The sequence below is a fragment of the Suricata suricatta genome, chromosome 9 (assembly GCF_006229205.1).
Source record: "Suricata suricatta isolate VVHF042 chromosome 9, meerkat_22Aug2017_6uvM2_HiC, whole genome shotgun sequence".
In the NCBI taxonomy this organism is placed as follows: Eukaryota; Metazoa; Chordata; class Mammalia; order Carnivora; family Herpestidae; genus Suricata; species Suricata suricatta.
The window spans coordinates 42,953,730-42,977,013 of NC_043708.1; the positions used below are offsets into that span (position 1 = coordinate 42,953,730).

At 40.3% G+C, this 23,284-nt stretch overlaps 1 protein-coding gene and 1 pseudogene across 4 annotated transcripts in view; both read left to right on the forward strand.

The window, feature by feature from the left end:
- WDHD1 (WD repeat and HMG-box DNA binding protein 1) overlaps window positions 1-23,284 on the forward strand; it is a 156,031-nt gene that overhangs the window by 32,359 nt on the left and 100,388 nt on the right. For all 4 annotated transcript variants that reach the window (XM_029950313.1, XM_029950311.1, XM_029950314.1 and 1 more), the window contains exon 3: window positions 11,749-11,811. The gene's annotated coding sequence lies outside the window, so the exon portion shown is untranslated. The remainder of the gene's footprint in view (window positions 1-11,748; window positions 11,812-23,284) is intronic.
- LOC115303139 lies at window positions 6,332-6,451 on the forward strand (annotated as a pseudogene).

Here is a 23,284-nt window from a genome sequence, read left to right on the forward strand (position 1 = left end):
TGGCTGTTGTAGATAACGCTGCTATAAACATCAGGGTGTATGGATCCCTTCGAATTCATATTTTTGTATTCTCTTTTTTTAATTTTTAGATTTTATTTATTTATTTTTGTGAGAGACAGAGACAGAGTGAGTGGGGGAGGGGAAGAGAGAGAGGGAAAGAGAGAATCCTAAGCAGGCTTCGTACCACCAGCACAGAGCTCATTGTGGGCCTCAAAACCATGAAACCATGAGATCATAACCTGAACTGAAGCTGAGTTGGACACTTAACCAACTGAGCCATCCAGGCACCCCAGTATTTTTTAATTCTTTGGGTAAATACCTAGTAGTGCAATTGCATATCCTTCTTCTTCCTTTTTTTTTTTTTTTTTAAAGTAGGCTCAATGACCAATGTGGGGCTTGAACTCATGACCCTGAGTTTAAGGGTCACATATTCTAGCAACTGAGCCAGTCAGGCATGCCTCTAATTATCCTTTCATTAATCAAACTTTTAACCATCCATTTTTGCATCCTTTGATGATTTTCTACAATTCTCATTTTGCATTCTACTGTAATGACAAGGTTTCCTTGAACATCTATCTATTTATCTATCTATATCAATATGACGCTTATGCTATCAGCAGGGTATAATCCATTACAAATACTATTTATTTTGATGTTCAAATTTTTCCAGATTAGGGAGTGGGAGTCCCTTCAAGCTGGCTGCTGAGACTTTTTGAACATATTTTCATGATCCTTTGAGCAGTTCCTTACCTTCTGGCAAAATAAGATATTCCAGGGGCACCTGAGTGGCTCAGTTGGTTAAGTGGCCTACTTCGGCTCAGGTCATGATTTCGCGGTCTGTGGGTTCGAGCCCCGCATCGGGCTCTATACTGAAGGCTCAGAGCCTGGAGCCTGCTTCAGATTCTGTGTCTCCCTCTCTCTCTGACCCTCCCCTGCTCATGCTCTGTTTCTCTCTGTATTCTCAATAATAAATAAAAACATTAAAAAAAAAAAAAAGATGTTCCAGGCTCATCCTCTACTTTTCCTGCCCGCAGCCCCAGAATAAGCCATTTCTCAAGGATCTCTGGTTCCTTTAGTGGGTAATGGTATTTAGAAACCAAGATCTGGATGCTAAATATGTTCATTCTTACTAGTGTGTCACTGTTTCTAGGGCTCTTGGCAGACAGAATTTGGTGATATTACATACACAAATAGAAATAGATACATATAGAGGCATAGATATATATTAGAAGTATGTTGGAGATACATATCACATAATATATAGTTATACTAATAACTCTAATTTCAATACAACAAATGCCTTTTCCATATTTGTAATTTCTTTCCCCAACACTTAGAAATCTGGCTTAATCTCAGAATATACAAATTGTATTATATATTTAGAATTGCTAGTCCATAGCACCACTAAAAGTATGCCTAATTAGAGTTTAATTACTTTACAATTTTGAGGGGTAAAATTTAATATACAGTGAAGTACACAACCCCCAAGTCTACAATTGAATGACTTTTGACAAATGAATACACCTGTGTAACCCACACTTTTTTCAAGACACAGGACATTCATCTCTGTACTTCTCAGAAAGACCCCTTATGTTTCTTCCCAGTCAGCAACACCCCTGACCCTACACCAGAGGCAACCACTTTTCCAGTGTTTTGCTTAGTCTGTAGACATCAGTTGGCTCCCCTAGTTTTGAACACCCATCTTCAACTTGGACCCCATTCTGTGCTCTTCCCCTCAAGGCTTATGCCACCACAGTACCTGGCCTTAGATTTGTTTTGTCTACTCTTTCTTGGCAATGCCAGATTTGACTTCCAGTTCTGCCTCCAGTCTTTCCTGATCCCTGGTGCTAATGAGTATGCCCCTCCTCTGTGCTAGATGTTGATTTGTTCTTGCACTAATCTACAGTTCTCATTCTTCCTGGGCTTTTGGTCCAGCCCCAAAGGACCTCTGGCCTGGAATGTGCTTCGAGGATAACACAAGTTACCAAAGATAGTTTCATAAAAAGACACATAATTTCATGCAAAGGCTCCTTAAGATTTGGTAGTATCACCCTGTCTGGTCTTGCTTGATACCTGGATTCTGAGCCATGACGTTCTTCTGTTTCTAAATCTTGCTTTCTTGCTCCACTTGGGTGACTATCATAATCCTTCCTTCCCACGACAGCTGGAGTCAGAAGCTGATGAGGCTTTTCTCACAAGGGTACCTTGTGAGCATGACTATGGTAGACAGAAACCATGTATCTTGTGGGCATTTACTACATGTGAAACCACTCAGCCCACCACCAAATGTGGCAAATGGCCAGAGTTTGGGGCACAGGAAGAGAAAGTGGGTGGGTCTGAAGCACCCTGTCAATGCTTAATGAATAGCTCCCTTTCAGGAGTGTTCAGCCTAGCCAGAGCTATAGCGTGTAAGGTGGAAACTAAGGTGAGGTCTCAGAACCAGGAAGTCACGCCCATGTTAGTATTTAGAAAACAGTGGGGTTATAATAGTTTCTTTTCCAGGCTCCCTAATGAAAAGGGTTAGTGTGGTTCTGTCGTGAAATCTTCTGAAAAGACTCTTTGACACAAAGACTCTGAGCTCCACTCTTCGTGTTGGCCCTTAATTATGTTAGCAGTTTAATAAGCAGTTGCTTGTTCTGACTTTTGTGTGCTTGGATCCCCCACAACAAAGCTATGAGCTCCTTGAGGGAGGAGACAGCACTGGGCATTTTTCTGTCTTCCTCCTGTCCCAGCACCAGCTCCTTGTCAGGTGACAGGAGATACTTCTGTTCAGTAGATACTTCTGACTTGAACTAAGTCATCTTAATGAAGTCATCCCTCCATAGTATCCCAATTCCTACTGTGGTACCAGGCACAGAGTAGGTACTCTAATTGACTGAGTAAATCATGAACTAATTCCACTAAATTGTTGTCAAGTCAAGTGTTACTCGAATCTCTCAGGAGTCTGTGTTTTAGAAGAGGGCAACAGTGAATGGGCAATGCTTAATAATCCAAGTGGAATTAGCCTAATAGTGGAATTACAGGTAACACAGCACCAGATGACAACATTTATGAGCAGGGAGCTCTTTGATGCCCCACCAATCATGCCACATCACTATGTTACCTTTCTTCTGAGGTCCTCAGAATGTTGGGTCATAAAAGGATCATTATATTCTGCTGATGGACCCTTTTTGCTGTCTGCCTTTCCTGAGCTGCTCTCTCCTATTCAATTTGCATTTGTTTCCTTTGACTCAACAGCAAATTGGCTGCAGCACCTTCTCCTAAAGAGCCAAAATCTTCCTAGAGATGAAACTTTTTTTTAAGTTTATTAATTTATTTTGAGAGGGAGAGAACACATGAGCAGGGGAGGGGCAGAGAGAGAGAGGAAGAGAGAGAATTATGAGATCATGGGTCTTGATCTCATGAACCGTGAGATCATGACCTGAGCCAAAATCAAGAGTCAGACACTTAACTGACTCAGCCACCCAGGTGCCCCTCATTACTACATTTTAACTTACTCTTACAAATTTTCATTACAATTTTAGTTGTCACAAAGTGTTCCGGAGTACCCCTATTTAACTGTTCACCTGCCATTTGTTGAACATTTAGTTTCTGATTTTTAGCTCTTACAAAAGAAAACATAATGAGAGCACTCTTCACATAAATTTTCCTAAGTTGAGGCATTTAGCTTTGTACCAGGAGAAATTTTCAAAAGTTTTATTACTGGAAAGATAGTATGAAACTATTTTAGATCCTTAATATCGTCCAATGACTTACCAAAAGACTCTTAACCAACTTACACTCCTTCCAGGATGGATGAAACCTTCTATTTTACTCAGCGTTGGTCTTATTCTCTATTTCAACATATGTGTCTATATTTGAGCCTTATATTTTTTTCAAAGCTCTTCAACAATTCTAAGGTGGAGTCTGGGGAGAGCCACAGAAGGCTACACTAAAAGTTGCCAAGTGCTGTGGCCCCTTTCCCTTAGCCTCTGGAGATCCTGTGCTCTGATACAAAGGCCCAGTGAAAGAGCCCCAAGGAAGGAAATGGGCACCAAGGTAAAGGGGAGGTTTCTTCGTAAGGCTCAGGGCCATGTTGGCCCAAGTCATCTTTCTGGGTCATCCGAGGGAGGGGTCCTTCTCCTCTGGCTGCACAGGGTTGGAGGTGATCCAAAGAGAGCCAAGAGCACATGACCCCGAAGAAGGAGAACAGGAAGTGGGGAAAAAGGAACTGTCCTGCATAATCAGGAGCTTGGAGTATCTCCCCCAGCTGTCAGAGAGCCTAAGTGCCAGCCCTGGGGCCTGAGTCACAGATGCCTCTGACCATGCTGATCATCCCCATCCTCCTCCATAACCCATCCCTACAGTCTTGGTTTTTTAAGTTGCTTTTTTAAATTAAAAAGAACAATGATTGGTCCATAAACAATATAAAAATAAACATGTCACCATTGGAAAGTTCTCCCTCACCTCCCTATTTCCATTCTCATCTCCAGAGGTAACCTGATAATACTTTAGTGTGTATCTTTCTAGATCTTTTTCTAGTGGGTGTGAGACTGTGTGTATGCACACAGGATTTTATAATACAGAAGTGGAATCACACTATATGTAGTTTTCCCCAGCCTGCCTTTATTATTTAACTTCAAGGTGTAGACCGCCCTCTGTGTTAGTTAATATACAGCGGCCTCATTCTTTTTCATAGCTGCATGGTAATCCAGGTATATGATGATATCATATAATGAACACAGTTTGTTGCTGGTGGCTTCAGTCACCTTTTATTTTCCTCTATAATGACAGTGCTGCAATGAGCTTCTTTGTGCATATGTCTTTGTATCATCTACCTGGCTTTGAGTGTTGCCACTGCCAGAAAAGTCCTGGGGTTGGACTTCAAGTATGCATACCCAGAGGATCCCTGCTACCTCCAGGACTCATTTAGACCCTGGAAGAATACCACCTTGGCTCAGTCCTGGCTGCTGCCCTCACCCTGTCGTTCGGTGGTTGTGTTCACAGCATGCCCATGGACCAGCCCCCAGAATTCTGATAACCCACCATATCATGGAAAGGTGCCAAAAGTACAGCCTCTGGCCACTAAGAGGAAAGAGAGAGGGCCAGCTCCTTCACACACAATCCAATTGGAGAGAGTATGAAAGTGGTTATCTAGCTAAGTGGTTCTTAAGACTCTCAGTCTTGGGGCGCCTGGGTGGCTCATTCAGTTAAGCCTCTGACTTCAGCTCAGGTCATGATCTCATGTTTGTGGGCTCACGCCCCACGTCAGGCTCTGAGCTGTCAGCACAGCCTGCTTCCAATTCTGTGTCTCTCCCTCTCTCTCTCTCTGCCCCTCCCCACTCATGCTCTCTCTCTGTCTCAGTAAATAAATAAATAAATAAATAAATAAATAAATAAATAAAACCAAAAAAACATTAAAAAAAAGACTCTCAGTCTTTCTCCCTGAGATAGAGTGTGGAACTGAAAAAGCAGTGAGTCACTGATGTAGAAGGTACAAGAGTTGCAGTGGTGGTAGGAGCTCTCTAAAGAAGCTGAGGATATGGTGTGTGTGTGTGTGTGTGTGTTTAACCCTGAAACAAATGTCCTTGGCCCATGGACAGAGATTGCCAACCCTTGATCTAATATGTTGTACTTTTGTCCTTTAAAGTTTTCAAGCACCAGAGTGCCTGGGTGGCTCAGTCAGTTGGGCGTCCGACTTCAGCTCAGGTCATGATCTCACAGTTCTTGAGTTTGATTGAGCCCCACATCAGACTCTGTGCTGACAGCTCAGGGCCTGGAACCTGGTTTTAATTCTGTGTGTGTCTCATTCTCTGCCCCTCCCCTGCTTGCACTCTGTCTCTCCCTCAAAAAGAAATTTAAAAAAAATTTTTTAATTAAAAAAAGAAAAAGAGGGGCGCCTGGGTGGCTCAGTCAGCTAAGCCTCCGATTTCGGCTCAGGTCAGATCTCACGTTCGTGGGTTCGGGCCTCGCATCGGGCTCTGTGCTGACAGCTAGCTCAGAGCCTGGAGCCTGCTTCTGGTTCTGTGTCTCCCTCTCTCTCTGCCCCTCCCCTTCTCATGCTCTGTCTCTCCCTGTATCAAAAATTAAAAAAAATAAAACATTTTAAAAAAAAAAGAAAAAGAAAAAGATTTTCAAGCACCACGGTCCTGTAAGAAGCAATAAGGGCTGATAAGAAGCAGATAGTACCCTGGGTTCCATTTCTGACTTTGCCAGGGCCTGGCATGGGATTTGAAACAGTTTTAATCACTGCCCTATGCCCTATGTCCTCTGCCCTGGATGCAGGGGTTAGGTTTCTTATTTTTCCTGCAAAATGATGCTAGTGTCATTGGCTGTTAAAAATGGGACAGGTGTATTCACCTTTACAGCACATATACTAAAAAAATTGGAGAGATACAGAAAAGATTAGTGTGGTCCATGCAAGGATGACATGCAAATCTGTGAAACCGTCCATAAAAAATAAAAGTTTTTTAAATGGGACACAGGCAAGAGAGCTTTTTCATTTGGATGAGATGATTTCTGTGTTTGGCTTATCCTGCTTAGACATTTCCTTCTTCCTTTCTTTATGGACACACAGATAGAACACATGCTCACAGTATTGGAGGCAGCAGCTGAACTTTCTGGGTGGCAGCCCTCCTGAAATATATTCATTTTTTCTTAATTTTTTAAATTTTTTATTTATTTTTGAGACAGAGAGAGAGACATAGCATGAGTGGGGAGGGGCAGACAGAGAGGGAGACACAGAATCTGAAGCAGGCTCCAGGCTCTGTGCTGACAGCTCAGAGCCCAACGCGGGGCTCGAACCCATGAATGTGAGATCATGACCTGAGCCAAAGTCGGAGGCTTAACCGACTGAGCCACCCAGGCGCCCCCTGAAATGTATTCTTAAATGCACAAATGCAAAAGCCCCTGTTGATCTGCTCTCTGAATGCTTTGGAAATTATCTGGGGAATGGTGACGTGGTCACTGTTAGAGCAGAGCAACAAACAATATGCTGTGATCAAGGATAAGGACATTTGGGCAGTACTGACGTTTGCTCATGGAAAGATGATTCATTTAGACAAATCAGGGCTTTAAAATTGTTTTCTAGAAGTGTAACAGATACAGAAAAGTGCATGTACTGTAAATGTACAGCTTGGTGAATTTGTACAAAGTGAACACACCTATGTTACCCTGGTAACCACTATGTAGATTGAAGGTAGAATGTTAGAGGCACCCCAGAAAACCTGTGTACCTCCTCCTTCCCCAGTTGCTAGTCCTTTGAGATATAACCAGTAACCTAACTTTCAATGCTTTATATTTTTGCCTGCTTTTGAACTTTACATATACTTGTGAAATTTATTCACATTTTGTGTAGATCTTGTTCACTTATTCTCATTGCTAGATGGTATTCCATGATAGAAATATGCCACAGATGGGGCACCTGAGTGGCTCAGTTGGTTAAACATCTGACTCTGGAATTTGGCTCAGGTCATGATCTCACAGTTTGTGGGATCTTTGCTGATAGTGCAGAGCCTGCTTGGGATTCTCTTCCCCTTTCCCTCTGTCCTTTTCCCTGCTTGCATGTGTGCATGTCCCCTTTCTCTCAAAATAAACAAATAAGCATTAAAAAAAATAAATATTCCACAGTATATTTATCCATTCTATGTTGATGAGGTTTTATCTATTGGTGCCCATGTGCATGCATTTCTGTTGCATACATTCCTATAAGTAGAATTATCAGCTCACAGTATTTGCATACATGCAGCTTTAATGGGCCCTGGAAATAGCAATAAATGAGAGTTAGGAATGTATTTAAAAATTTTTTTTAATTTAGAGAGAGAGAATGTTAATTAGGCTCCACGCTGATTGTGGAGTCCAACCCTGGGATCCTGACCTGAGCTGAAATCAAGACTTGGTCAGACACTCAACCAGACTGAGCCACCCAGGTGCCCCTAGGAATGTATTTTTGATAGGGGACAAAGCACAAAGCTAAAATCAGGCCCCAGGTTTCTGGTCTCCTCCCAGACTTGGATTACAGGGGAGCCAGAGCAAGGCACTTACCTCTGTATTTCCCCAACTATAAATTGGAAATAATTAGTACCTGCTATGTTACTTGCTGTGGGATGAAAAAGGCCTCTGCAAATCTCAAGCTTCACAAATGGAAGCTGTCATTAAAAGTGGAAGCTGGGAAGAGAGATTTTTAATTATTAATGAGACCTAAAGAATAACTGTACTTATGTGGATTTCCATTCCCAATTAAGAATCCGTAGATTAGGGGTGCCTGGGTGGCTCAGTCGGTTGAGCATCCAACTTCAGCTCAGGTCATGATCTCACAGTTTGCGGGTTCGAGCCCTGTGTCAGGGTGTATGCTGGCAGCTCAGAGCCTGTAGCCTGCCTCCAATTCTGTATGTCCCTCTATCTCTCTGCCCCTCCTCTGCTCATGATCTGTCTCTCTCTGTCTCTCAAAATTAAATAAAAATGTTAAAAAAAAAATCCAGAGATTAGATTAACTGCTCAGCTAGACAGAGTAGTATTATGAAAGGGGCCTGCAGTGTTATTCTCTCAAACCTAAACACAATGAGCACCTTCCCAGACCCAAACTCTATCTTGTTAGAAGTTTCCTCAATTGCGTGGAGCCCCAGGGGACCTCCCAGTTCTTTCTCACAGTTGCCAAATGCCTCAGCTTTTTCCTTCTGCCTGCCTCAATCTGAGTTGGCCTAGTCTGGGAGAAACTGGTTTGATTCTGCAGTTAAAATGCGCCGGGAAAACAGAAAGACCCCATCATCCCGTCCTCCTGCAGAATTGAATGCAAAGTGTGAGTATTGTCAATGAGGTGCTTTGGTCTTACAGCACAGCTAAAAGTTCACAGGCACTTATTCTACCAAAGGTTGTGCTAAACTCAATCGGGGACTGTAAAATATAATAATTGAAAGTAGTGTCAACATGTTTTCTTATTAGTTCCCTTGCATTTGGTTACACAAGTAGAAGGCAGTGCCCTCTTCTGGCCAGTGCCACACTTGCATGGGTGAGGCTAAGAGGCCACCAGGGTTTCACTTGGTAACAGGCTCATCTTGGGAAGAGTTTTGAGTAAGTCACATTTGGGGATCCACCTTCCCTTTCCTCTTCAAAAGAGAAAAATCAAAACTGTGATGGTTACATTTTCCATAAGGTGGGTAGTAATCCTTAAAAACTGAGGTTTCCTGAAGAAAAAGAAATCCTACTTCAAGACTGAGAAATAGAAACATGGGTGTTTCCAGCCTTCAAATTTTGTTTGTTTGCTTGTTTGTTTAACATTTATTTACTTTTGAGAGACAGAGAAAGACATATCATGAGCAGGGGAGGGGCAGAGAAAGAGGGACACAAAGAATTGGAAGCAGGCTCCAGGCTCTGAGCTGTCAGCACAGAGCCCAACGTGGGGCTCGAACCCACAAACTGTGAGATCATGACCTGAGGTCCAGCCTTCAAATTTTGAATACAAGTCTACGACATCAGCTCTTCCCTGAATTTCTAGCTTGCCAGCCTGCTTTGCAAATTCCAGACTTGTCAGCCCCCACGATTGTGTGAGCCAATTCCTTAAAATAACTGCATATACATGCGTGTGTGTGTGTGTGTGTGTATCTTGTTGTTTTGTTTCCCTGAAAAACCCTGACTCATACAAAATCTAAGGCTAAAACCCATTTATATCAGTGACTTCTCGTTTGTATACATAAGGGGACATGAAGTATGGCAGCTGACCTTCTGAATTCAAGTTCAAGTCCCAGTACCATCTAATTTACTAGTTTCATGAACTAGCTACTTAATTATCCTTAGCCTTGGTATCTTCATTTGTATTAAGGAGAAAACAGTAACATTTACTGAATACACTATTGTGAAGATTAAGAGAAAACGTGCTTAGAATAGTGATTGGCTCAGAATAAGTACTCAGTAAATGTTAGTAGTTGTTATTAATTATTATTACTAAGGTCATAGAGGGAAGCTGCCAAAGAAGGGTGATTTATAGAATGAGGGGTACATGGAAGGATAGCTCGTCTCATTCATGCCTCACCCACTGTCTCCGTGAACTCTAATGTACAGTACATCTCTGCTTTTCACTACCTGTTCTTGGGCGATATCATAAAGCCATTTCTTATAAAGTGTCCTAGCTCTTCTCATAGGAATCCAATCAAGATTAAAAGTTGGATTCCGAATTAATGACTGAGTCATAGATTAATCCATTATTATGTCACAAAGGCAAAGTTCAGTAAATCTTAGTAATCATTTAAAACAGTAAAATTATTCTAAGTCCTAACACGGGGCTTCCATAAAATTTAATCTTCACTCCATTATATAATTTACTAATTTGACTAGCAGTTTTGTTTGCCTTCTTACAATTTAAAAGGACTCTGTAAGATGATTTGTTTGGTCGACACCTTATTTTTAAAGCTAGCCAAGTGGTTATCTCCAAGTATAAAGACTTAGGTTAATTTACACACACACACACACACACACACGTATTTATATATTTATCTCTGTTATTAGTGATTCACCAGAAGGACCCATAGGACTCAAGAGCAGGTTATATACTCACTGAGACTTATTATAGCAAAAGTGACAGAGCAAAAGCAGTAGGAAAAGATATGCACTCATGGGGTCCAGACATTCAATACAGACTTCCATTGTCTTTCCTGGTCTAAATATTCCTTGTCTGAAGCCACGCAGGAGTACTCTTTCTTTCACCATTAACTTCAGGGACATTTATAGACTGTCTTTACCCCAAGAAGCCTGTTTGAGTCTCAGAGTCCAGGGCTTTTATAGGGAGCTAGTCACATAAGTATATCTATTATGTATGCAACAACTATGGCAACCATAACCCAACCCTAACAATGAAATTAGGCATACATTGTTGATCTAGATGTTTGTGCAAAGCAGCCCCAAGAAGCACACATGGTATGGTCCATTGGTCCAGGTGTATATAACAAAGTCATCAACCACCAATATAAAGAATACCCTAAGGGCTGCCAAGGGTTAATCATGGGTCCCTTGAAAACATGTAAGGAGCAAGCAACCAGAACTGCTGTGTTAACTGTTTCCTCACAGTCTGTAGTTTCTGAAATGTCTATAATTAACCTCTATTACTTTGATAATCACAAAAGTAACTATTAATATAAGGGCATCTGCCATTAATGATTTTCCTTTTTAGTTATTTAATGGTGTTGTTTTATAATCTGAGTATATTTCCCTGTAGTCAGCAGAGCTGCTGAAAGGAGTAAAGTCATCCTTCTAGACACTTCATAGATACCCATAGGAGCCCTCATACTCTTTGGGAAAACCATAAAAACAGCTGAGGACAAAGCATGTGAAACACAGAAGGAACCACAACCTAATTCAACCTACTCATCTTAGAGATGAGGAAGTGGAAATTCCGAACAGTGAAAGGGCTTATCCCAGGTTCTAAATCTTAGATCTTAACCAAAAACCTCTCTGGGAACTCCTGAAATGGGACAAGGCAATGTCTGCTCACTTGCTTCTGATGATTGTCTTTAAATGGGCAGAAACTGGAGGAGCGCTGACTGGTGGGGCTGCCTGATGTGAGTGTGCATGGTCCAATCTCCTTTAGTCTAGACAGAGGCTTCCTATCCTTCCCCAACCCCTTCCTTGTCCAGTGACTTGACAGAAGCACTAGGACTCTTGTTATCCAGAACATTACCTATGCCATTGGGTCAATGGTCTAGTTCGGGACCTAGCAAGAAATTAGTTTAATCTTCACCAAATTTCCCCCTTTTCTCCCCTTCATTTACTCTCTTGTAGGTTGAAGGACGGTATCTGTCTCTCCATTGGACTGCAAATTCCTTGAGGGCCTTCTGGATCCAGGTTAGATCACAGTTATGATTATGGGTAGTGAAGTCAAATGGTCCAGAGTTTGAATTCTGGCTTAACATCTCACTGGCTTGTGCTATTTGAGTGAGTTACTTAATGGAAAGAATAGAACCTCCTTCATAAGTTTACTGGGTTGATGAAAGGAAGTAATAATTCTTAACTAGCATAGAATTTAATATATAAAAATGTTCAATAAATATTGAATATTATTTTTAAAATAAGTACTTCATTTACTTTGGAAAACTCTTTTCTCTGATCCTTTTAATAGTTTTTTGAGGTAATTAACATACAATATACACTGTATGTGTTTAAACTATAAACTGTCATAAGTTTTAACATGTACACACCTGTGAAACCATCCCACAATCAAGTTAATGATCATATACATACCCTCCAAAAGTTCCCTTATATCCTTTTGTAATCCCTTTTCCTGTCCTCAATCACTATCTACTTTCTGCCTCTACAGAGTAGCTTGAATTTTTCTAGAATTTCATATAGATGGAATCATATGGTATGTTCTTTTTCTTTGGCTTCTTTCATTCAGCATTATTTTGAGATTCATCCATGTTGTTGAGTGTATCAATTGCTTAATAGTATTCCGTTGTTGACAGTATCAATTACTCAGTAGATGTACCACAATTTATTTATCCATTCATTTGCTGATGAACATTTGGGTTATTTCCAGTTTTGAAGTATTAGAAAAAAAGCTTCTATGAACATTTGTGTACATGTCTTTGTATAAAAATATACTTCTCCTTGGCAGTAAATGGGTGGGCTCTAAGATAGGTATATGTTTACATTTTTATGAAACAGCCAAATTATTTTCCAAGTAGTTGTACCATTTTGTATTTCCACCGGTAGCATGAGAGTTCCAGTTGCTCCACATCACTGATGACAGTTGGCATGGTTAGTCTTTTTAGTTTTAGATATTCTAATAGCTGTATGATATCTCTTTGTGATTATAATTTGAGTTTCCCTAATGACACTGTAAATGTGTTTTTTGCCATCCATGTATCTTTTTGATGAATTGTCTGTTCAAATTATTTGCCTAATTTTAATTGGGGTGTTTGTTTTCTTATTGTTGAGTTTTGAGACTTTATACATTCTGTATAAAAGTCATTCATGTGGTTTACAAATATTTTCTTACCTAGTCCTTAACTAGTGTTATTATTCTTAACAGTGTCTCAAAGAAAAGAAGTTATTAATTGTAAAGAAGTACAATTTATCAATTTTTTATTTTATGGATTGTGTTTTGGTATTGTAATCCAAGGATCTTTTCTCTACTAAATCGCTTTTACATGTTTTTTGGAAATCAATTTACCATATATATATATGGGTCTATTTCCACACTCTATTTTTTCTTCCAGTGATCTATTTTCATGCCAATACCATATTATCTTAATTACTTAGCTTCCCAAAATTTGTCTAGCTCTTTTATGTCTTTCTAATTTCCAAATGAATTTTATTAAAAATTAAAAAAAATTTTTTTGAGAAACAGAGAATGGGGGAGGGGCAGAGGGAGAGAGAGAGGGAATCTCAAACAGGCTCCATGCTCAGCATAGAGTCCAACGCAGGGCTCAATCCCAGGACCCTGGGATCATGACCTGAGCTGAAATGAAGATTTGGACACCTAACCAACTGGGCACCCAGGAGCCCTTCCAAATGAATTTTAGAATTAGCTTGTCAATTTTTACACACACAAACTGCTAGGGTTTTGACTAGGATGGCAGTGGATAAACTTAGGGAAAACTGTCTTCTTCACAATATTGAGTCTTCTCGTCCATGAATATAGAATATTTCTTTATTTGTTAAGGTTTCTTTAATTTCTCTGTTATATTTTATAGTTTTAAGAGTATAGGACTCACATATTTTGATCAATTTATTGCATATGATATTTTTGGTAGTAGGGTAAATGGTATTGTTTTTAATTTCAATTTCCAATCATTTGCTAGCATATAGAAATACACTGTTTTTATATATTGAACTTATACCAAGAAAACTTGCTAAAACTCACACATTAATTTTAGTAGCTATTTTTGTAGACTCCATAGGATTTTCTGCATAGACAATTATGTCATTTATGAATTGACAGTTTTATTACTTCCTTTCCAATCTAATCATCTTTTATTTCTTCTTTTATTTTATTTTATTTTTTACCTTATTGCATTGGCTGGAACCAGTACAGTGTTGAATAGAAGTGGTGAGAGCAGAAATCTTTGCCTTGTTTCTAATTTTAGAATGAATCCATTCAGTCTTTTACCATTTAGTGTAATGTTAGCTGTAGATGCCCTTTAACCAATTGAAGTTTCCTTCTATTCCTAGTTGGCTAAGATTTTTTTTTTAATCAAGAATTGATGTTGGAGTTTGTCACATATTTTTCTGTATCTATTTATATGATTCTTTCTTTTTTTTTGTCTTAATATGGTAAATTACAAAGATTGATTTAGTAATAGGTTTATTGAGATACAATTCACAGAGCATAAAGTTCATCCTTTTAGAGTGTACAATTCTGTGGACTTTACATCTGCAACCATCACCACAACCAAATCCCATAACATTGTCATTACCCAAAGAAAAACTCTGTACCTATCAAGAATCAGTCCCCATTTCCCCTGCTCTCCCCACATCCTGGCAACCCGTATGGATTTACCTATTCTGCACTTTAATATAAATGGAATCAGTCAATGTGGTAAGTGGGTGAGTGGGTTTTTTCACTTGGCATAATGTTTTCAAGGTTCATCTATGTTATAGCATGTATCAGTATTTCATTCATTCTTATGGCTGAATGGTATTCTACTGTGAGGATATACTACATTTGGTTAACCATTCACCAGTTAAAGGATTTAACTGATTTGTTTTGTTTGTTTCCACTTTTTAGCTATTATGAATAATGCTGTTGTGAACATTTGTTACAAGTGTTTGTGTCAACATATGTTTTCATTTCTCTTGAGTATATACGTAGTAGAATTTCTGGATCATATAAGTCAGTCTGTTTAATCCTTGAGGGAATTGCCCCACTGTTTTCCAAAGTGGCTGTACTATTGCAAGAAGGTTCAATTTAACATATAGAGCTATTTAGATTATTTATTTCTTCTTGAGTGAGTCTTGGTAGTTTATGTCTTCCAAGGAATTTGTTCCTTTCATCCGTTGTTGAATTTATCAACATAAAGTTTTTAATAATAGTTCCTTAGTCTTCTTTTAGTATCTTCATAATGTGTAGAAATGTCATCTGTCTCATTCTTAATAATGATAATTGGTGGGGGGGTTTTCTGATCAATGCAACCTAGGTTTATCAATGTTATTGACTATATATATTAGATATTTTAAATATATTTGTGTGTGTCATTCTGTCATGTGGAAAATTGCATAGGCTCCAAGTGTACCAGTAGGCGGGCTATCCTAGAGTTCATGAAAAATAAAGGTTCACATACCAGATTGAAATGCATGGATCGCACTTTTTATTAAGTTAATGTAAATCACTGTGAGAAGCAAAGCAGGGGAATGTCCAAGTTAAACACTTAGGATAGGGAGCAAGTGGTATTGATAGGACTATGCTACTGAAATCCTGGGGTATGCTATGTTCATATGTCTTCCATCTCTGTCTCTGCTGCATCAACTTTTCCTGCTGAAGCAACTCTAATGAGTTGAGTTCCAACACTGGGATGCTGGGTCAATGATACTTGCTCTGTTAGAGAGATGTAATTAGTCAGAGTTGTAGCTTGTAAATAGTCTGTTGACCAGCCATGGAGAGCATGTGGAACTAAACTAGGTAACACTAGTGGCTGGTCGAATTAAGGACTCATAAATACTGATATATAATGTATCACTGAATATTTAGTGCCTACGTACCCCTCAGGTATGTTTATTACCTCATGTACTCTTGGGTCTTGTAGCCCTTTCACTGATGTTTAATCCACACATGCTCTACTTACTGATTCCTAATCTATACTTGATGTATCTTATGAGTTCATCCACCCGTTTCTTTTCTTATCCTCTATAGAACTGAGTATTTTGAAACTATACATTGAATGCACTAAACCTTCCCCCTATTATTCCTTGTTTCTGTGACAGTTACCTACTTTACACATACTACCCACTAAACACATGTTAAATAAAAAATAAGCAATACCCTCAGCTAGTCTTGCCATAGAAACTGATTTATTCAAACAAAGAGTTCCTGTAGTTAAATACATATGGGAAATATTGGGTTCTTTACTATAGGACTTGTTAGTGCCCTCATGCACTAATGTGGTTGTACCTTTCCATGAGTGGTATCACATGTAGTGTCCTCAATCTCATTGGCTGATGGGCCACTTTACTCCAGGTACATCACAGAACACATCTTGAGATGCTGCCTTGGGAATTGCTCTGTGCAAGGCCTTAAAGAGGGCTGGGAAATATAGATGTTTACTAGTGCAGGTATAGGCCAAGCTGTAGACCTTGTATACTTATAAAGTGTAAACATTCTGCTTTTCTGGGTTAGAAAGAAAACTACAAGAAGCGAGATAGAGAAATTGAAGTTATTCAAGGAGTGAACTGACCAAATTATTCATTCAAGGGTTTCTCTGATTTCCCCTTTGGAATAAATCCAGGGATGGTGTCCCATCCCCCAATCAGCACAGTGCTGACAATATTCTTTCACAAATGGCTTGTAGATGCTGCATCAGCATGCGCTTTGAAAGATATTAAGATTACACAAAGGAGACTTCCTTTTCCACGAAGCTGGGAAAATATGCTTAAAGGGACTTCAGGGAACCCAGATCTCTATGAAGACAATGTCCCTGATATGATGATCCTAGATGGTCAAGGGATTCTAAAGACTTGAAACTGAGTTTATTGGAGCATGTATCAATGGAAAGATAGCTCGCTTCACTTAGTAGACAACACAGAGGAAAAGTAGAGCCTATCATAGGCTTCTATCCTATTTGGCTCCATTTCACATCCTCTCCCCCACCAGCATCAACTTGCATGCAGGTACTCCCGCTCTCGGCCCCTCCCTCCCTCCCACAGGAGGCGGCCTCCTTCTTAACACTCTTGTATTCTCTTCCTGGCACCCTTCTCCCAATTTGTACTTGCGTAAATCCTGCTCATGCTTCAAATTGCGGTTCAAATATTTCCTCTGCTGAGCTGTACTCCACTCCTACCGATTAGGTTATGCTTCTTTCCCCATCACTTATCACAAGTGTAATTGTTTAATGATTGTCTCTTCTACAAATTGTGAGTTGCATGAGTGGAGACTCCATTGATTAGTTCACTACTGAATTCCCAGCACATGGCACAGAGTAAGTGGTTAATATGTCCAGTTGAATGATAGAAAAAAATGTAAGTGCTGATATGTTTTGCAATGAATTGAGAGCAGTTTTGTCTTCCTTTGCCTTAAGTCAAAGTCTTCTCAATTCCCTTTGTCCAAGGCTTAGATTCTCCCAAGATTCTTTTTAGACACTCATTCCAAGAAATGCCTCTCTTATCTATTCCCTGGTCAGAGTAGAGTTTGACATCCCTGTATACAGGCTAAAGTGTCTCACGTAATCTAGAGCAAAGGAGCTTTGGAAAAGCAATGTTTTCCTTTTAAGTATGAGGTGTTCAGAGTTCCCAGTGAGTTTGAGACTACAGTGAATAGCCTGTATGTTCTCCCGGAGCCCAGCAGGAAGGACTGGCGTGGCTGTGGGCAGCCATGAAGCAAGTTGTGTTTGCAGTTATGCTGCTGGTGTTGCTGGGGAGAATTCATGGAAAGCTGTTCCGGGGGGAGGGGGGGGAGGAGGCACGTTCTCTGCAATGTTGGGAACACAGCTCCTTAGAGGTAGAACAGTTACACTAGACCTGCTTCAATCAGTTCCTCCTGAGCATACTTGCCTGCCTCTCATCTCTCCCCCAAACTCACACACCCATGCCTGGGGCTTGCAATTTCCCTTGCCCACCCCAAAGTCACCTGCTTTCAAATGGATGGTTGTGATTAGGCAAATATGGCAGGAGGCAAAGTGGCTGGAGGTGAGGACAGTGCTTTCTCTGGACACAGGACTTTTTCTGAGGTGCAAGCTTCTTTGAAGCACTAGTGAAGACCTGCATCCCAAAGGGGTAAGGAACAGAGCTCTGCACTGGACAGAGCTGAATTTTACCCCTGGCTTTCAGTTATTGTGAGGACTCAATGAGATAATGTGATTAAAGCCCATGGGAGACCAGATTGCACATTGTTAGGGCTCAAAACATGGTAGCTGTTTAACTATTAGGTGCTCATTGGATATTCTCAGAGGAATCTGTGTCTCCTGCTTTAGTGATGTCACATTGGATGCAAATGGCTCGTTCACTTTTCTCTTTTTTTCTACTAGACTGTAACATCCTTGTAGGCCCAAACCTAAAAAAAAATGCCTTCCAGATCCCATGATTAGCTCACATTTGTTGAGTGCTTAAGATGTCAAGCACTAAATGCTTTAATTCTCAAAACCCTAGAGTTAGGAATCTACATCATAATGCATCTACATTTATAGGCACCAAGTGATTTAAGTAGCTCATCATTGTGATGTATCTATTAAGTGGTTGAGGCGGTATTTAAATACCGCGGGTCGGGTTCCAGAACTTGTGCTCTTTCCCACTGCATTACACCGCCTCAATCCTCACTCTTCCTAGGTTTTCCTCATTTTTTTCCACCATGGAATGGATCATCTCTGTCATCTCTGTGTTTGTGGGGTTACAATTATTCTGTGATTTGTGCTAGCCTCACACAGTGCCTTATGTAATAGCATGCTCTACAATTGCTTCTCCATTTGTCTAGTGCTGGGTTTATGTACCAATTATGCTCTTTCACAAAACATCTCTTGGTTCCATTGTCAGACTGGACAGTAGATAGAGTGGATCACTGTGCAGACCTTTTATCCTTTTGTGTTCTTAATGACTACCGTCTGTTTCCTAAAGCAATTGGAGTCTTCAGCTATTAGCATAAAGGAAAAACACTGACTCTGGGCAAAGCCTCACACTACTGGTACATGCCTGGGGAATCGAATCAGTTACCACCAAGGTTTGGGCTGTCTACCTTTCTCAGAGAGCATCTGGGGGGAACTGGGGTCTCCTTTCAGGATTAGATGCCTAGGCCTTATGTGCTTTTAGAAAACTTGCAAATTGTATATACAAAGGGTATTACATATCTTTGGAATTAAATAAATAGAATGGATATTCATATAGAGCCATCATCCTTCTCAATAAAATATTATTGGATTCCACCTAGGCCTCTGTGTACCTCTCCCCCCAACCCTCTGCCAGTAATGCCAGTATGCTTTTCATTATACAAAGAGTAGGAGTCGTTTGAGAGCAATACTTTTCAGATGTGATTCCCAGATACTTTGTTGTGAAAGATGCTAGCAGCAAATGGATATTCAAACTTGGGAGTATTCTGTGGTTTCACATCCTATTCAAACTGATGTTTCTGGAGAGCTGTTTCTGATTCTGACTTCACAACCACTGGAGCATAATAGTGTGCTGCGAACAGATGTGTCAGTAAATTGTGGTCAATGTGAAAAATGAATTTTTGCCACAGTTGGGGACATGTACTTTATGGCAATGGCTGTCAGGATGTTAAGCTGAGTGGTGTTGCAGATGGTGAAAAGCAGAATTCAAATAGCAGGAGGAAAGACGGAGGAAACCAGTGAGCCAGTGTCCAAGAAAAATGGTTTCTGACAGGCAAGAACTTTGCTGTGAAACTATGTGAGAAAACTTGCGAGAGAACTTGGTCGTGGCCATAGACATTCTACTCAAACAGGAATGCTAGTGGAATATTGTGTGCCCATCCCTGAAGTGTCCCCTCCTTCCAGGAGAGCCACCAGTTCCAGTATTAAAAAATGTGCCTCAGGGTGCCTGGGTGGCTCAGTTTGTTAAGTGCCGCCTCTTGATTTTGGCTCAGGTCCTGATCTCACAGTTCATGGGATGATGCCCTGCGTCAGGTTCTGCACTGACAGTGCCGACTCTACTTGGGATTCTCTCACTCTCTCTCTCTCTCTCTGCCCCTCCCCCACTTGCACACACTCTCTCTCAAAATAAATAAACATTAAAAAATGTGTCTCAAATATCATAAAAACAAGAACCATTACTCTAGCCAGCAGATATGTCTGAAGTGGTCTAACAAGTTTTCATCATTTATTCCCTGCCACTAACGTACCCTTTGAAATAATTTCACTGTCTGCTCCTTCCTACCATTAATGAATTAGAAACACTCATGTCAGCCCAGAGCTGGAGGAAATGAAATGCAATTCTACCACAGATTTGGTAACATTTGTATGCAACAGCTAAAAGATCCAAAAAATTGGACACAATTTTTAGTGCTATTCAGTTTGTGAGAAGATGAAGTTAAAAAAAAACAAAGAAACTTGCAACTTTAAGGGAAATTGCTTTCAGAACTTGGGGAGGGGGGTGGAGAGACAATTTGAGGCCATGAAGCCGAAACCCTTGGAGATATGCCCAGAAAAGTAGTATTCACATCACTCCTTCTCTATCCATCTCCTCTCGCCTAAAAAAGGCATGGCTTCCTATTTTAGAACTAGAATGTGTGCTCTTCTTGCTTTTGGGATTTGCTGAAGAAAATGTGGCTGCAATTGAGTGACTTGGATAACTTTATTCACCTTTTAAGATGCAGTACATGGGTGCCTGGGTGGTTCAGTGAGTTAAGCTTCCAACTTCAGCTCAGATCATGATCTCACAGCTCGGTTCGTGAGTTTGAGCCCCGTGTTGAGCTGTGGTGATGGGTCAGAGCTTAGAGCCTGCTTCAGATTCTGTATCTCCCTCTCTTTTTGCCCCTCCCCTGCTCACACCATGTCTGTCTCCCAAAAATAAATGAAAATGAATAAAACGAAAAAAAGAAAAGATGCAGTATAAGTTGCAGCCTAATTGATACGTGAACCAAAGGTTAACTTCTATGCTAAAACATGTTCTTTAGGATGAGGTGCTTTTTTTGTTTGTTTGAAGTAGGCTTCACACCCAGCGTGGAGCCCAACATGGGGCTTGAATTCACAGCCCTGAGAACAAGACCTGAGCTGAGATCAGGAGTCAGATGTTTAACTGACTGAGCCACGCAGGTGCCCCAGGATGAATTTCTGTATCTCAGGAAACAAATACAGAAAATCTTCTCTTGCATTCTTTTTTGTAATAGTTAGGATAGCCATATAATAATTTATCCTCAAAACCAGGAGACTTGAGAATGCAAGGATGTGCTATTAATAATTATACCTGGACAACCTAAACCAGAATTGTACCAGGCAAACTGGGATATATGAACACTTAGAGTACAGCCCTGATGTTCAATAAATAAATAAAACTGACTGAGGCACCCAGGCGCCCTAGGACAATCTAATTTGAAAGAGGAATATTAATGTAGATATTATATACTAGAGGGGTAATCTTTTAGTTATACTAAGGCCCCAAATACATCCCTCTGGCTAGAGGGAAGTGTTCCATTTTCCCCCTTGTGGTACTTTGGATACTTTGAACATTATGATCTGTTTTATAGTAAGGTTAAGTGAGCACAGGAATCTAGTCAATTGCAGCAAATCACACTGCGGAGCTGAGCTCAAAGCTAAAAACTCTGTTCCCTGGAGTCCCCAGCAGTTGTGTTGCTCACTGAACCATGAACGGCTTGCCTTCTAGAATTTGATCAGATTTCTACTGCAGATTCGCCAGAGGTGGAGACTTAACTACTACTTTTCAGATAAGTTTGGTGAAGTTTGTAGAGTTCACATTAATCCTCTTCATCCCACTTCTATAAAAAGCCTAGGTGCTAGTCCTTCCTGATCATTTGTCATGTCCTTTGGTCTTTTTCTGTAGAGATTTCTTTGGTCAGTCAAGAAGGGATCCAGGTATTCATTAAGTTTAGTCCTTGGGATTTTTGTGTGTTGCAGTAACTAGGCAACAGTTCAGATGTTTTAACTTAGCATGTCCTGTACTGGCAAGTTTAAAAAAAGAACTGTCAAGCCATACTTGGCAGAACCTTCCTTGGACTCTCCCACCCTCCGTCCAGTTCTCCTGTACATCTTGGCTGGTCCTCCACTGCTAACAGAGGCCTCTTCCGTCTCGGCCACTTTGAGTCTTGTCCAGGCCTTTCCCACCGAGGGGCAGCTGGAAACCCAGTGTCCTCAATAATCGGTAGGACTGCAACTAGTGGTTTGATCACCCATTACCTTTCCTAACCACTCTTACATCCAGATCTTAAACCTACTCATAACTGCTATGCTTTTGAATGCAATTTGCCTTTGTGTATGACGATACAACTAAGTTCTAAGTAGTTTAAGAACTGTGCTGATTCATCAACTGTAAGGACGTGCATTTCAAACACAAACTATAGCTCTTTAAAGTGAATATCCAATGAAACAGATCCAATGGACATAAAATTTGTGAAAGGTCAGCTCCTTAATGTTCAATGTTAGATGGATTGGACTTTCTAGGTATACAGTTCTGGAAGCAGGACTACAGCACTAAGGCAACCAGGATAAGCATGTGTAAGATGCTATTCTTAGAAGCAGCATTCTATAGTACAGTGGTATACAGCAAAAGCTTTGGTATCAGTCACACCTAGGATTTTAATCTCAGTTTTTTACATAGGAGCTGTGTGATCTCTATAACCTCTTAGCCTTAGTTTTATTATCTATAACATGGGGTTGAGAACCATCCTTGTCTTAGAGATTTGCTGTGAGGCTTGACTGAGATAGTACACATGAACTGTTCATTAGTGTGAACTACTGATTTTTGTCTCCTAGGCTGTGTGATATCAAAAGCAGAGGTGATATGTAAAATGTGCATAAAAGCTATCATTAGCTCCCAGTAAATGAAGCTGTTAAATAGGACAATATATGAGGCTCTATTTAACTTGACCTCTTTCTCTGAAATGTTACCCAGTTATTTTGAAAGTCTTACCATAGCTTTGGAACCTACCAGTGGCAGCTTAAGGGGACTAGAACAAGTCAGGGTGTCTTGTGGAAAAGAAAAGGCAATGGTCTAGACTGGTGGTAAGCAAGCAACTGCATAAAAAGGGTACTGGATGCCTGAGCAAAAGGTGGACCAACCTCAGCCCTGGTGACAGAACTGGTGTCATCCTTTATTACTATGACTTTGGGAATTTACTTAAGTAACCTCTTTTAAAGGTTCTCTTATCTCTAAAGAAAGGATACTTTTTAATCTGCCTATCTTTGAGGAATGCTAAATAGCGATTTAAAAAAGAGGCTGAACACAAAATAAGGACCACAGCAAAAACTGACCTTAATGTTAAATTTCCTCTTAGATGATACTAACACTTTAAGCATAGCTTAGAATTCTAGGTGGCCTAAGACTCTATTATCCTTGTGAATCTAGGATTGTGATTTTAGCAAATCTCAACTAGGAGATAGTCATCTACAATCATTTCTGAAATTTAAAAGCAGCAAAATATTTTGTTGCCCCAAACAACTTACCTATAACTGCTATGAACCAACTTCTGTCCCCCCAAATTCACACT